Raw genomic sequence first — 15,760 nt, forward strand, 5'->3', positions numbered from 1 at the left:
TTTATCTGTTTAATAAATTCGTTTCCAAAAAGATGACCATAACATTTTAGAATTTTCGTTGCAAAAATTATTTTGGAATGTAGAATCAGATGCTGTTGACATTGAAAAAATGTATAACAAAAATGTCGACATCATTAGGTACCGTGTAGAGACATTGGGATGGCATGAAATTCGGGTTGATAAACTAGACTGAACACTTTCACAAAAAGAACTGATTATGCTTCAAACTACAAAACATTTTTTTAATTGTAAAAAGCCACGAAACAACTTTTGTTTTCCGTTCACCATTCATACACACAGATGCCAATATCAAATCCATTTCTTACTTATGAAGTACTAGCTTTCAAAAGACTATGTGTAAAATTTAATGACATTTCGATCAGTCAGAAAAAAGTGAATTTAAACAGATCCATGATGATGAACGTTCTGGTCGTCCAATTGAGGTAGTTACTCAAACATCAAAAAAGTCTACAAATTGGTATATCTAATCGTAAATTGAAATTACGTGAGATATCCGAGGCCATAATGATGGAAGGAGATGAAATTGATAAATAAAATAAATTTTTGACAAAAAAATGTGTTTTTCTTCGTTAGTCACACGACTTTATGAGTAATGTGTTATGTACAAACTTTACGCATCCTAGTCCACGCATTTAAAAAAATATCATTTGGATATAATCATGTTTTTATCATAGGACACCAGGACACCGAACAAAATAACATGAACATTTATATATATATATATATATATATATATATATATATATATATATATATTATTGAAAAAAAAATTACTCATATCTCCTTATTGAAAATTTCGTATTATTATAATTTCATTTTTTTATTTCATGGTTTATAAATGCTTCTCAATCTCCTGTATACCCACCAGTTGTTGAAATATGTGATATGGTAATTAAAGTAATAAAATACAACAGTTAATATGACCACACTCAATAAAAACAGTTTATTTTGAAATTATACTGTTGAATAATTTAGAGTTTCAAATATAAAACATTCCTATCAGTTATTGAGTGAATTTTTATTTAGTCTTTGGATGAGTTAAATTTCTTTTTATATACTGGAGTTTATATACTAATTTCAAATAAATAATTATGATCAATTTATTGATTAAGGGTTTTATTAAAAATCCATGTATTTAAAAGTGAAGACAATTGTTTCAATAAAATTATCGTATTATGTGAAAAGTTACATGAAATAATATGTATTTTATCTGTCGTAATAAATATTTATTCATATATTTAAGTTAGACAGCCAGGTGCTTTAGGTGACCTCTCAATAATTCATAATTAAACAATAGCAATGCTTCACTCAAGCAATTACTTAATCGTCTTCTAGCATCACTGTTCAATCCAACAGATAGAAAAAGTTTATCATAGCCTATTGGAAAGGATACTCAAAAGTTGTTAGCTAGATAATCACAAGCTTCTCTTGATCAAACTTTACCCACTACAATTAAAAAATTCAGTGGATATTTTGTAACTACTTTTGGAATATTTGAGAGAAAACTAAATTTGTGCTACGATTTTCCGTTTTGCATTGAAAATTTTGATAAATTCATATAACATAATAATATAAAAAATATATAAATAATATAACTTGGTTATATTCTGTTGTTTTACTGCTTCTGCCCCCATCATCGTGTAAGAGAAAGAGTAATATGTTATCTGAAAAATCAAAACAATTTAACAATCTAATGTATAATTATATTCAAATAGAAAAGGTGGTCCCAAAATTATTATTAGTGTAAAGAATTTGCTGCTTAAGATATAATTTTCAATACTCCTGAAATTTTCTTCCAAAGAATCATTCATTTTCCATTTAGATTACAGTCCGTACATCTTTCAAACACTGGAACTGGAAACCCACCCAAAAAGCTCGAGAGCTGTGCTGAAATGATGATTTAATATGCTGGGGTTTTTATGGTAAAAATATTTTATGGTATGAAAATATTTAGATGGGGAATAAAAAATACTCTACTAATTTTTTCTGCAGTATATTTCTACTCTAAGCATGGAATGTGATTTGGTTCTCTAGCTGTTTTGAATAAAGTTGCTTGAATAGTATTATTAGCGTATAAACTATCAATCAGGAATTATATCAGTCTTATTGAAACTATTAGCTTAAGACCGGTTTCTCTATCAAAATTGAAATCTTCTTACTTATATATATATATATATATATATATATATATATATATATATATATATATATATATATATATATATATATATATATATATGTTTTAATCACCAGAAATTTTGTATTCATTTCAAGATTATAGAGAGAATCTCTTCCCTGGTATCTGAGTTACCGTTATCATAAGATGAAATTAATAGTTTGAAGATGTTTACCTGATATCTGAATAGTGCTGAAGTGGAATCGATAAATAGCTAAATAGAGTTAGATGCTTGTTTTCAAAATACATTTTTCCCATTCTCATATTATAACAATGCATCTTGACTTAATCACTCATTACTTAATTACCAGAATTAGTATATCTCGAAGAAAGGTGGACATAACAAGTATAGAAAATATTCACAAGGTTGCTGAAATGGCAATTTACAAATATATAACTAACGAAAATAAAAAGGTACCAGGCGTGGTGTATCAACAAAATTCAGTGACTGAAAGCACACATACTGAAAAAGTCAGTACAAAATGGCAAAATGGTTACAATATGAAAGTTAGTATTACATTTCATATTGATTCAGACAAAAATCATGCTTTCAACCATAAGCAGATGTCGACAAGTTATGTATCTCGAAAGGGGATTTTGAGCTCATCTATAAAATTGTTATAGTCAAACTCTCCAGCAACTTCAGAAAGGAATATCCACACAATAAGTTTTATGAATACTTCAATACCGCAGTTTTTGTATTACACCAAATCTTGTGTTGATACGGTACTTCATACCTTTTCCTATACTTTTATGGTAGCACCAGCTGACAAGTAAAATTGGTTGATTCTCTCATAATTATTTTATGCAAATCAATAATTACAATTTCTGATAATAAACTGTCAGATTAACGTCAAAGCAATCCATGATTTCATGCAAAAAATATCGAATTGAAGAATTAATAAAAATTCAAAAATAAATTCTGCGGAAAGAAAAAGCTTTTCCAAAAACCTTGAACACCGATTAGCGAAAATTTAGGGTTTGATTTTTAATGAATAACAAATGTATTGCATCCCACCCAAGGAGTGAGAAGTTCTCACACACGCAATATGTCGTGTGACTAATTGAAACAAAATAGGCTTCATTTTCAGCAATTGCTTCTTCATTTGAGCTGAATTTCTTACCAGCGAGCATTGTTGTGATATAAGCGAATAGCTTATAGTCACTGGGGGCCAGATCTGGACTATACGATGGATGAGATTAGGATGCAATTCGGAATGTAATTAAGTCAATTCAACCACCGTTGCCACCGACTTGGTGGATTGGAACAGTGGATTTTCTTCGATAAATGAAGCCGTTTTCCCTTGACTTTTGCATTCAAACGATCCAACCTAACCAAACACTCCATATAGTATTCGCTATTGATATATGCTCAGGAAAAGTTATCAGTTTTGCCTAGCATATCCATTAATGCCATTATACTTTGTTTAAATTTTTATGAATGAATGAATATTTTCAAGATTAGAAGATTTCAAGATTTGGGACCTTTTTTTAAAATGTTCATTTAGTTTTGTTTTAATATGCTTAGTGTCTCCATTTTCCGTGCTATATCATCGTAATTTGCATCCATTGTATATTTTGATATCCATAATTTGGTAATTTGACAAAACTCTTCGATTGAGCACCCCCATTCTAGAAATCAACTCAAATTGATTCACCTGTAATTGAATGAAGAATTAATAATTTCTTGGGAAAAACCTATTTTCTATACAACAGGAACTATTTATCAACAGAAATACCAATGTATTACTTATGCGAACGATATACGTGGGCCGTTTTTTCTCCAACCTGCGATAGGCTATAATTGAAAGACAAATTCATTTAAAACAATAATTTTATTACCAAGAGATTGGTTCTAACGGTTCTTTTTCGACATAATCAACGAAGAGATTGAGACATTTGTAGACATTTGTCATATCTGTGGACAAAGTTTTCAATACCCACTTCAAAGAAAGTTTCCGCTAATGTAGTCTAACGATTCAGTAACAATATTGTACAAAATAGACTTTGAAACTTCGGGAAAATCCATTTTCTCCTCCCACAATTCTGTCAACTTATTGAACCAGGTCATCTAAAACAACAGATTTGCGTCCTTAGCTCTCTTCATCATGCACATCATTACGGCCATCTTTGAACTTTTGATGCCATTCCCGCACAATACCATCACTCATCAATTTTTCCCCATACACACGACTCATTTTCTGATGTATTTCTGCAGCACTATTGCCTTCAATCTGTAGAAAACGAATCACACTTCGTAATTCACACTTGTCGGGAGCATCAATAATGGCGAACATGTTCAAGTGGTAAAGGCAATTCACAAAAGCCAACAATTTGTCAATAGAAGCTGGCGATGGCATACAACATTGTTTTGAGAAGGTAACCCAATTTGAATATCTGGGGATAACAATTACAATCAAAAATTTGAATATTCAAAAAGTGGAAAAAAGAATTGAAAACAAAACAACATCTATCAAAATTAGCGAAAACTAGAATTTATAAAGCAGCTTTTCTTACAATAGTGCTCTAATGCTCCAATCTATGAATATTATGGAGAAAGGCTGCAAGTAAACTGGAAGTGTGGGAAGGAAAAATTTTGACAAAAATTTCTGAAGAAACTCAATCTGAGAGGAAAATGAATAATTAAGCAATATCGAAATAGATATTAAGAGCAGAAGTGAGAAAGAGAGAAAAAACCTTAAAGGAAAAAGTAGATAGATGAGTTGAAGACAGAGATAAGGAAGTTTTGTATAGAAAGATAAGAAGAAGACGCACAGAACAAAATTAAATGGAGAATTTTTTTCAAAGAAGTCGAGATAACAATATAGAGAAAACCGACGTGACGTTTGAGTTTTGTATTATATGAATCTACAGTGGTATATTTGACGACAAAAACCTACGATCTTGAGTTCGTCGTCATAAAAAAATCTATTTGATAATGTTCATGAAAGTTTGGAAGAAATCCGCTTACGCAACGATATTCAGAAAGTTTTTGTCCAATGAACAAGTTTTTTGATCAAATTTCTCCTCGTTTATCAAAATAATTTTCGCCGGTTCAGTAATGTACAGTGATACTCACTGTTAATTGTTTTTTCATTTCCCAAACAGTTGGAAAAGAAGATTTATATCCCAACATACAGGCACCATAGCCTTGCCTGCCGATTGCTGCATTTCTGTTTGCTCCACTTCCATTGTCCACTCATTTAACTATCGTTTTGATCGAGGTGTATTGTGATAAATTCACGTTTTATACTTTGTCATATATTATTGCTAGGAATCATCTTCATTTGTAAAGCTTTTTTGAGCTCGATAACTCATATGAAATAGTGAAAACACTTTCATATAATATTCACTATCGCTTTCAATTCCATCTCAATTCTCAGAACTTTACGATATTGTCTGGTGTAACTATATCTTTCGGACTTCCAAATCGTCCAGAAGTAGTATGGATGCGTTTAAACTTAAAATACCCATCAAAGATGATTTTCCTAAGAAAAAGTCACTATTATATTTTACTATCTAATCCAAGTCCCTATCTTGTTACTTTCTCCAGCTGAAACATAATGATTAATCAAGAATCATCTTTTTCATTGTTCAAAAAAACTTTTTATCTTCTAAAAATTAAAAAACATTGAAATCGGACTGGAAATATATAGATAGATATGAATATTATCAAGAATATATAATATATTACCATTAAATTTTTTTCTTGTCGCAAACTCACAAAGTCACAAATAGAAAAGCTTCCACAACTAAAACTTTTCGCAAAGTAATCCGAAACATACAAGCTTCTTATACAGCATATCCCTTTGCACGAACTTCCAAATAGATAACTTTCCTTATATTTATGAATATAATTCACGATCGCTAAAAAATTCTCATTAACACAAGTTAGAGTTCTGGCAGTCAAGATTATATCAGGTAGTTTTCAAATGTATTAATTTCATGCGTAATAGTAAATTTCACGAAGGTTTGTACAAATAATTTCGAATTGCAACGACAGGACATATACTATAACGTTTGTATTTTATATAAAAAAAATTTCCCGTCTTTTCCTGATTTATCACTTTTGCAATTATATTTCACAACAATTACATTCAAATAGAACGTGACTTCATTAAACCTATTAAAATGCCGTTTGGTTCGGACAACACCCATTAACGTTCTACAATTTTCAAACTCCATTATGTCCAATATCTGATGAGTTTCCTGACAATTGAGTAGTAGAATAGTTTTAAGTGATACATTTCCATTAATTGTTTATTGGAAAACATTTTTAGGAACAATTTTATTATATTTCTACTGTATAGAGAAATATCATTCAAGTATTATTCACATGTTTGCACAATAATATTCGTAATTTCTCTAATGCGAAAAATAACAGGGAACTAGTTAATTATAGTTTCAATTCTTATAGTTACAAAAATTTTATTAGAATTATAGGTTCTGACTAATATTATATCTCCTCATCAAATGTTGGAAAGTACTACCTAGCATGATAAATGAACTACTCATTTATAGCTACCCTTCCTAGCTCTGTGGACACATTTTCTGCGATGAATCACTCTGCTTTGAGTTTTTTTTGTTCACTCTCCAGCATAACACAGTCTCTTACTTGTTTCCTTCACTGTTCCACGCCTTTCTATCCTCAACCATTGTTTCTTAGCTCCTCACCCCTAACGCTTCAGCATCCTGCATAACTTGTTGTTCCTAGCGTGCTCTGGGTTAACCTCTTGGCCGTACCATACCTGACTTCCACTCTATTACCTTCGAATATTTCCTTCGAATATGTCCAAGTAATTTGAGCCTTTGGGTTTTTATCACTGTCATTACACTATTCTTCACCTCATTCTCGATGTCGTGATTCATTAACCTTATTAGGTATCCTCTTCGCTCTCCTCTGTCAGTCGCTTGGCTTCGGCTACATAAATAATGACTGGTCAAATTCCTATTGTGTATATGCTCAGCTGATTATGTTTCCCACTTCTATGCTTCTATCATTTGTCTCGCTGATTGTCACACGTAAATACTTGAAATCCTGAAATACTGACAAGTTCTAAATTGATACACGCGACTTTCCAAATTTGAATGATATAAGACTATTGGAGATGGTTAGATGTTTCAGATATCTATGGTGTACAATAAACTTGAAACTAAACTAATGGCAGCATTATGTACGATTCAATAAAGTAGAAATATAATCTAACTCAGAACTTTTATGCGGAAATACATATTCAAACTATCGAAACCGCCAGAACAAAAACATTTCACATATGAACTGATCAAAAAATTTTCAAAATTGATAAGGTGTGAGGAATAAATTCATAGTTCATAAGGAATAGAAGTGAGACGTCAAGTAGTTTGATAAAACTCTCATACCATTACAACTGGAACTTCTAAAATTTCAGAATTTTATGTGAATTTGAAACATTCATCTGATGTACAACATCGATAGAAATGGACACCTCGAATAAACCGATGTACAAATGGAAGTAGTCAAATGCCTAAATAATGCTATATGAAAGTAAAGACGAAATAAACTGAACGAAAAACTGCGAAAACACCATAATTACCTAAACAATAAACTATCTTTTTTTCAAACATTTGTATATATTATATGAAGTTGTTCTCAAAATAATAAATTATGACGGATAATTATATCTCATAATGTGAAACACACATAAGTTGAAAAGAATAATAAATTTTATACGGCATTTGTAGAATACTCAATGTCCATGAGGAGGAAACTCTACTACATATCGTTCAAATGCACTTTCCTCCACGGTGTTCGAGAAGACATCCTGGGAGGGAGCACAGAAGAACACATCAATAATATAGATATGTGTAGGCTTCTTCGCTTGATACACGGAGTAGATCCCCATGATATAAACTCCAATCTATAGTTAGTTCTTCATAATGTCGTCGCACAATGGCTGAATTGCTGAGTGCCTATCTCAATCAGAATCCATTTATATGCAATATATCTCAAAAGAAATACAAAAACAGTACAGGAGAAAAATATTATTAGATGGGAGTAGAAATTAAATATTCACAGAAGGGAAAAAGAGTGAGGAACGCATTTCGCATCAACTGATAAGGGTCTTCAGCTTCTGTATTCACTATAGGCTTCGATACTGGTTCTCCAAAACAGCACTGAGGGTTTCTTTCCTAATTTATATATTTCCTATTAAATTACACTTCGAGAATATTTCTAATGCCCTATTCACTAAATCAACCTGAAGGCGAAATAAAAATTGGGAAATCATATTATTTTTCACATCTTAAAAAAATTAATACATATTTCCGAAGTAATTGTGTACAATTCGGTTCACATAAAACGATGAATGAAGAAAGATGAGGTTGGAATTCATTCGAGTAGTCAATGTAATACTTATCTCATTAAAACACTATTTACAGTATAAAATTTCTCTAAAATTATGTAGTAAAAGCTACATAATGAAAATTAAACATCTAAACAAACAAGTAAACACGAAGACGAGAGACTCCACAGATACTGTCTTGTTTATGATTACATTGTAAAGAGTGACAAGCAAGCAAATTCATCTTCGATGACTATCGAAAGTATCAAATTACAGGATCACTTTAAGCACAATTCTACTTTGTTCGTTTTTTCTTCATAATACTTATAAAATATTATTTCTTCAATTTCTTATTTCTAAGACCTTTTGATATCTTTATGTTTCTAAATGTTCTTGATTTTAGATTTCTTCTGTTTCAAAATTAGTTTTTTTAATAATTTCTTAAAGATAGATAAAAATGTGATATTGACACTGACAATTTGCGTATTTATATTAATCAATACATAATTTTCATCATAAATATCAAAATAAGAATAAAATCAAACTAGAACTTTCTCCTAATAAGAAAAATTAATTTTTCCGTAGCCCTCTCTTCTCAAATATAAAATTATTTATAGCTTTAATAGAATTTACAAACTAGACCTATAAATTTCACTTAAATTATCTAGGTCTTTTTTATCATTTATAGCCTTTTCCTTCTTATGAATGTGAACCATTTCTAAAAATTCTCTTTTTCGTGTATTAGATTCCATTTCAAGAATTTTTGAATCTTTTGAATTTTTGAATTTTTTTATCGTATTGATGACCTTTAAATCTATTTTCTAAATACTGAGATATCTGCCCTATGTAGACAGTGTCACAATTACTGCAAGATACTTGATATATAATATAACTGTTTTTTTTTTGGTGTTTTAGATTTTAATTTGGTGAAATATTTGGATATTGTATTATGTCCTGTATGACTTATATCATATTTATTCAAATAATTTCATAGCTGTTGGGAAAGTCCTTGTACATATATACATTATATATATATATATATATATATATATATATATATATATATATATATATATATATATATATATATTACATATATATATGTTTTATTCTATCTTTTAAAAATTATTAAAAAAGCTAAAATCAAGAACATTTAGAAAAATAAATATTATTAAATATGCTTCTTATGCTAACATGAACTTTTGTAAATTTTGTAAATCCACATTTTATAAATTCAAATTCAAACACCAATTCATTACACTGGAGTCTAGTTAGTACTTTCAAAAACAAACACTTTATATATATTCGAAAGCTTTTTTATATTGATTAGAGCATAATACAGATTGTAACTGAAAATATTTATAATTTCCTTCAAGAAATCCATGGCTTAATATGGATGTATCTATGTAACTTAACATTTGAAGCGTCAGATCTATTGGGAGCTACAAACTTTCCTCGAGGAACCAAAGAAAATAGAATAACAAAAAACCAATTCTGGACTGAAGTGTTTTTTCACACTTAAAACAATCAGATCAATTTACAATTTTGTATACATCACAGGACCCGATGTCTGATTCCAGTTCCAGATAGCAAATATTCACTGACGGGATAGTATATTAAAACAGTAGTTTTTTTCAACGATCAATCGTATGTGGTAGCACATAGCTGCGTACGGTCCTTTGACGGTATACGAATAGAAAAAGTTATCAAAACCAAGGAACCGCATCCTATGTAACTGTGAAACATCAAATTGACAAATTATTCGTACGAAGACTCGATTTAAGTGCAAACCAAAAGAGCATAATCGGGTGTTATCCATCCTACTGGAAACAAAAATTTTTATTCGGGAGGCTCAGATATATTGTGTTGGGATGTGATCCAACTCGAAAATAAATAAGTCTTGGATGCCAAATAAGCTACCTTCTCCGATAATGGAGACATTGATAATGTATTCAATAGGAATCCTACGCTGATGATTATCTCAAATAAAAAAATTGATCCAAAGTCATTTTGCCCAGGATCAATGTATCCTGCAAACATTCGCTGATATCAATCATGATAACCCATGTAGCATAGGAAAAATCAGTTCAGTGAATACTTAACACAAATTACAATATTTTTTGTTGCTTTAGATTAGTCTTAAACAAGAGTTGAGTTTTTATTCTATGACTATCACTTTTGCCTAAGCATAGCTCATATATCACTTCACCGTTATAAAAATGTGAAAGCACCAAAGAATTACACAGCATTTTCTTTATGCCAAAATTGTATTTCAATATTGGCATGAAGAAAATGCTCTTTATTGATAGATTCATTTTAGTGGAGCATAACCTCTACTTAGTTTTATAGTTATATGTTTTTTGAAACGTAATGTAGTGTCGACTATCAAATAAAAACATTCACCGTATTCCCTAGAAGTACATTGTTCTCAAACCGCAATTGTATTCGTTTGAGTACCTCTGTTATTTGTTTGCTCTATGACCAAAAATCATTGCACTAGACTTATTTTTATTGAACTTTAATGTGATTAAGTGATTTCGGATTCTATGGTTTCACAGTTAGTGAAAATATGATAGATAATAGTCATTGTATTGCTAGAGATGGCTCAGATATTATTTTTAAGCAGAACACATCAGTAATTGTCAAAAGTTCTTAAGTGTTAACACGTTGAATCCCAACCAAAATTTTCCCTGCGCTCAATTTTTTTTGAGGTTCTACACTTTCTCCTAGGAGAAATGAAGTGAAAATTTAATTGAAATAAAAAGTGTGCAAAAATGATGTTTTCTGTGTGAGATCAGTGTTGACATAATTTAAAAGCAGAATGTAAAAATTGAACTAGAAAATGTACTAGATTGTACCAACTTCAAACAAATTTAATAAAATTATAGAAACATGTATAAACATAAGTTTAAATTAAATTTGACATACGAGGGAAAAAAGTTACTCTACTCACGAGATTCATACTTCCGTAGACTTAAAAAAATTCGACAAAACTTTCATCAATTTTTATTTTGTAATAGTAATATTAAAGGTACTGTGATCATTATTGATTTGAAGTGAAGAAGTTACATTACTATTAGTACTTGAATTGGCAACATTCAATGAGTTCAAAGAAATAACATCGTTTATGGTTGTATAAGTACTTATTGGATTGTTGGTAGGATCGTGAATATTTACAATGTTGCTTGAATTCGAGCTAGTTGTTCCCATGAAATTTTTCACTGCGGTATCCATTTTGTTTTTTACTACGTAACCCTCCGCAACTGTGTTGGATTTACACCCACCGATCTACTTTAGTTGAATTATATCACCACCGGAATCCACTAATAGAGACGCCGAAGAGCGTCGAAATGTATGCCCAGTGTAGTTTTTTTGTTTAGGTAAATTAAAATCAATTCACAAGCTTGCAACAGAAACTTATTAATTTCTTCACGAGCAAATGTTTTAGATTTTTTGGGTCTGTAGCCAACGGATTTATTTTACAAATATGCTATGAGTTTCGAGTATTTACCAATGTCTACGTCGTTATTAACCATTAGGGTACCTTTCAGTTTTGAATAAGTTGACCAAAGTATTGAAGACTTCCACATTTTAGATTCAGTTTCAAAGTAAGTTGGTAACAGTAAGCTGTTTATGCCACTCCATAAAAGAATTAAATTCCTTTAAATACTGTTCCCTGGATTTCTCAGGTAGAAGATTCATAGTCGCTGCATTTGCTAATTCAACATCTTCTGGTGTGGAGTTTAAACTTTCTTCACTATTATACTCCATCAATAATAATAATACTACACTCCTTTCAATTAGACACAAAACAGATTTTCTTAAACGAATATCAAAAAATAAAGTGTACAGTTTATGGGAGAAACGAATTAACATTAGAAAGAAAGCGTTCACAGCCCACTATTTTGATAAAACTATTTTATAATTGCGTTAAAAAATGACACGTACGGCACGTACGAAAAAACGAGAACATTATAACGGACGTAGAAAAAGAATATCATATGAGATCAGAAATAATGCTTTTTGGTGAGATATATCAACTTATCTGCTACGTTTATTACGTGTTGAAACATTTAGAAATATGTGTGACTCATTTATACCTGAGCTCTTTCTCAACGGTTGGTAAGCCTAGTTTGATTCATGACCCATCCAAATTCTCACAACAACACATTTTTCCCTTGGACCTTGGTCCATGAGTGGGCTATGAGTAAAGTTCAGTTGCGGGCCTATGGACCGCACTGGGGATCAAAGTGTTAAAGTCGAATTAATATTCAAAAAATTCACAAAAACTATTGTCAAATTCAGTGTAAAAATTTATATGATTATTCATCAAGGCATTCATTTTGATTAGTATTAGGAGGCGGTATAATATAACAACTACAAAGTGTAGATATGTTATGATATATAATTTTTCTAATATTTATATGTTTTCCTAGTTACGCATGAACTATAGTATGATCCAAAAAGTTTAAGCAACTCCAGCTAATGAAATTCAAGGTGGAACCCAAAATTTCAAATCAGAAATTCGCCATTTGTGTACTGAATATAAATCGATATTTCCTCTTTTTTTCAAGTATTGGCTCATCTAGACAGTTTCTAGCTTTATTTCAAAAATTTCGAATGAAACTAAAACCCATGATCATATCAGGTATCCTCTTTTTTAGATATTTTTTATCGAATCTCAGTTTAGATATTTGATGAGAGTTCAATCTAATTAGTTATTATACACCTTGAACAATACAGATCGTTGTAATTGATTGAGAAATTTTCTGAAACAAAAATATACAGGGTTTTCTGTTCAAAAGATTATGGACCTTTATAAGCTAGAGAATTTATTTAAATTTCTGTTCAAAACGAACTCTATCAAATGTTGGAAGTTTTCTGCGTTGATATATGCTTTTCAATTTTTTGTTCTTTTTCTATTATCCTGGGATGAACAAAAAAATATTACTTACCAACAAGATTTCAGTAGAAGAACAATTACAAACTAACCTATGTCAATATATATCACTAAGAAAAACCTACTCGAAAAACTTTTCAATACCGGAAAACACTCTCGGAGAATTTCATTTACACGCGGGATATTATCAAACGTTTCTGTCGGATGGCTGAATTCGCAACTGTATATCTGAGCGTCGTTTCTTTCTATATAAACATCCAGATAACGTCGGGCGCATTCTCGTTCCTACCCCCCCGTCTGTGGTGGAAATTTGTTAATTGAATTTTTCATGGTATACCTTTTTTGGTAAATACTCGGAAATAATCAACTTTCAATACTTTTACGGCGACGTTAAAGTTCCAAATTTAATTAATGGAGTATTGTTTTTTTAATTGGACTTATATTGATGTAGAAAATAAACGGTGGCAGATTAAAAATGTCTTTTATGAATATAAACAATAAGTTTCGCCAAAGTCACAGTTGTGATTCAAGGTTTCCATAGCTAATTTCCACGTCCCGCAACCCCTTGTTGAATCGACTTTAAACGAAAAATCATACCTTTAGATTTCCATATAATCATTTATGTTAAACCAAGATAGTGTAAACAGAGAGAAATATCGTCAATGATGTTTTTAGAATAACTTGGGGTTCATTGTAGTACCTAACCTAACTCTAACACTTCAATCATAATAATAGAACAAAACTTCAATACATTCAAATTGGAAAATGCGTGTATCAAATCATCATTGGGCAATATTCTCTACGGACCCTACGGTTTTCGTTAACCTAACGGGAAACATTGTACTGCAATAAATCACGAATCGTAATTAATTTTTAGGAATATATTTTATGTATTCGATTTCATGATCAACTTTTAAGATAACGTCAACACACCAAATACACAATCAAAGAAAGTTACTAGTTTTCCAACTAGAATCTCTAAGATTACCGAAAATCTAATTTTATACGAAAACGCGATCTATTGTAGTACCGAAAAGCGATTCTACGAATATTGTTCGTATCGCTTTCAAAGCTTTTCTATGACGAGAATTTTATTCATCAGATTCCGCAGGTAGGTTTACTGTTAAGATTATACCCACCTCTAATTGTTATATGTGTGGCATTCTAGCGTGATAGCTTCGAAAGTTGTGAGTGAAAACATTTTAAGTTCATCATCTGGATTTGTATATAGATATTTGGAATACTGTCCATGCTAACACTGGAAAAGGATTAAAATCAATTTACTGAAGGAGAGGAAAATAAAATTAAATGTTTGACTTGGCGTTATCCGTCTGCCTTTTCTAATTCTTGTAAGAAAATTATTCTGCAATTTAGGAAATTAACAGCATTTTGTATTTCCTAAGACTAAAGTTGCACAAAAGTTTTAAGTTGAATCAGTTAGCTAATATAAAAAATAGATGAATTATTTTTTTTTTGGACGTATTTGTTGGTGATAAATCTAAATTATTTCTTCTATCATCTTAGTTGTCACCTATCGTATTTGTTTTATGCATAGGTATACGAGGTTAGCTACTTAATTTTGAGATATGGCAACCATAAAACAATAATGTGAATATATCAAATCTGACACAACCATCATAAAGTTCGAAATTTCTAATGGTAAACGTACTGAGAACATGTTGTCAAACGAGTGCTATTTGAACTTGTTTATAGTGATAGGCGACGAATCATGGATCTATCCATATATACCCGGAACTAAACAACAATCGAATGTATGGGCCAGATCCAACAAAAGTTGTTCGAGCACCAAGCACTTAGAAGCAAACAGTGGTCTGTTTTTTTAGAATGTTGTTACAATTCCATTAGAATATCGTAGAACGGTCAATTCTACTGTTACATCAGCATTTGGTTGCCAGAAGCGTTTGAAACGAGTCGCAGAAGGCGAATCATTTTCAACCACGACAATGTGAGCTCTCATACATCAGTTCAGATAAAAACATCTTTCAACACTCAAAACAGCAAATTGGTTCATCCGCCATGCATTTGTTTTTTGGCACTTAATGATTTTTTCTTATCCTAATCCTAATCCTAAATATTTTTTTTTATTTGATTATCTCAAAACATAAGTAGCAGCCATCGTATTGTAGCAACTAAGTCTAGGTTCTTAGTAAAGCTAATTCAAAATGGTTTTTCACTCACTTGTTTTTTATGTTTCCAAATTAGTAAGTCTATTTTGATGAATCTTTTTTCCCAAAATAAACAAAAGATGTAATCTGATAGTGGTCTGGAAATCTTGGTGTTAAATGGTATCACGTTGTCCAAGCGAGTATCCTGGAAACTCTA

General features: G+C 30.7%; 1 protein-coding gene across 2 annotated transcripts in view; it reads right to left on the reverse strand.

The window, feature by feature from the left end:
• Positions 1-13,641, reverse strand: part of LOC130443949 (neuropeptide F receptor) — a 139,850-nt gene extending 126,209 nt beyond the window's left edge. For both annotated transcript variants that reach the window (XM_056778860.1, XM_056778859.1), the window contains exon 1: positions 13,473-13,641. The gene's annotated coding sequence lies outside the window, so the exon portion shown is untranslated. The remainder of the gene's footprint in view (positions 1-13,472) is intronic.
• Positions 13,642-15,760: the final 2,119 nt, after the last annotated feature.

This window comes from Diorhabda sublineata, chromosome 5 (assembly GCF_026230105.1).
Source record: "Diorhabda sublineata isolate icDioSubl1.1 chromosome 5, icDioSubl1.1, whole genome shotgun sequence".
Classification (NCBI taxonomy): Eukaryota; Metazoa; Arthropoda; class Insecta; order Coleoptera; family Chrysomelidae; genus Diorhabda; species Diorhabda sublineata.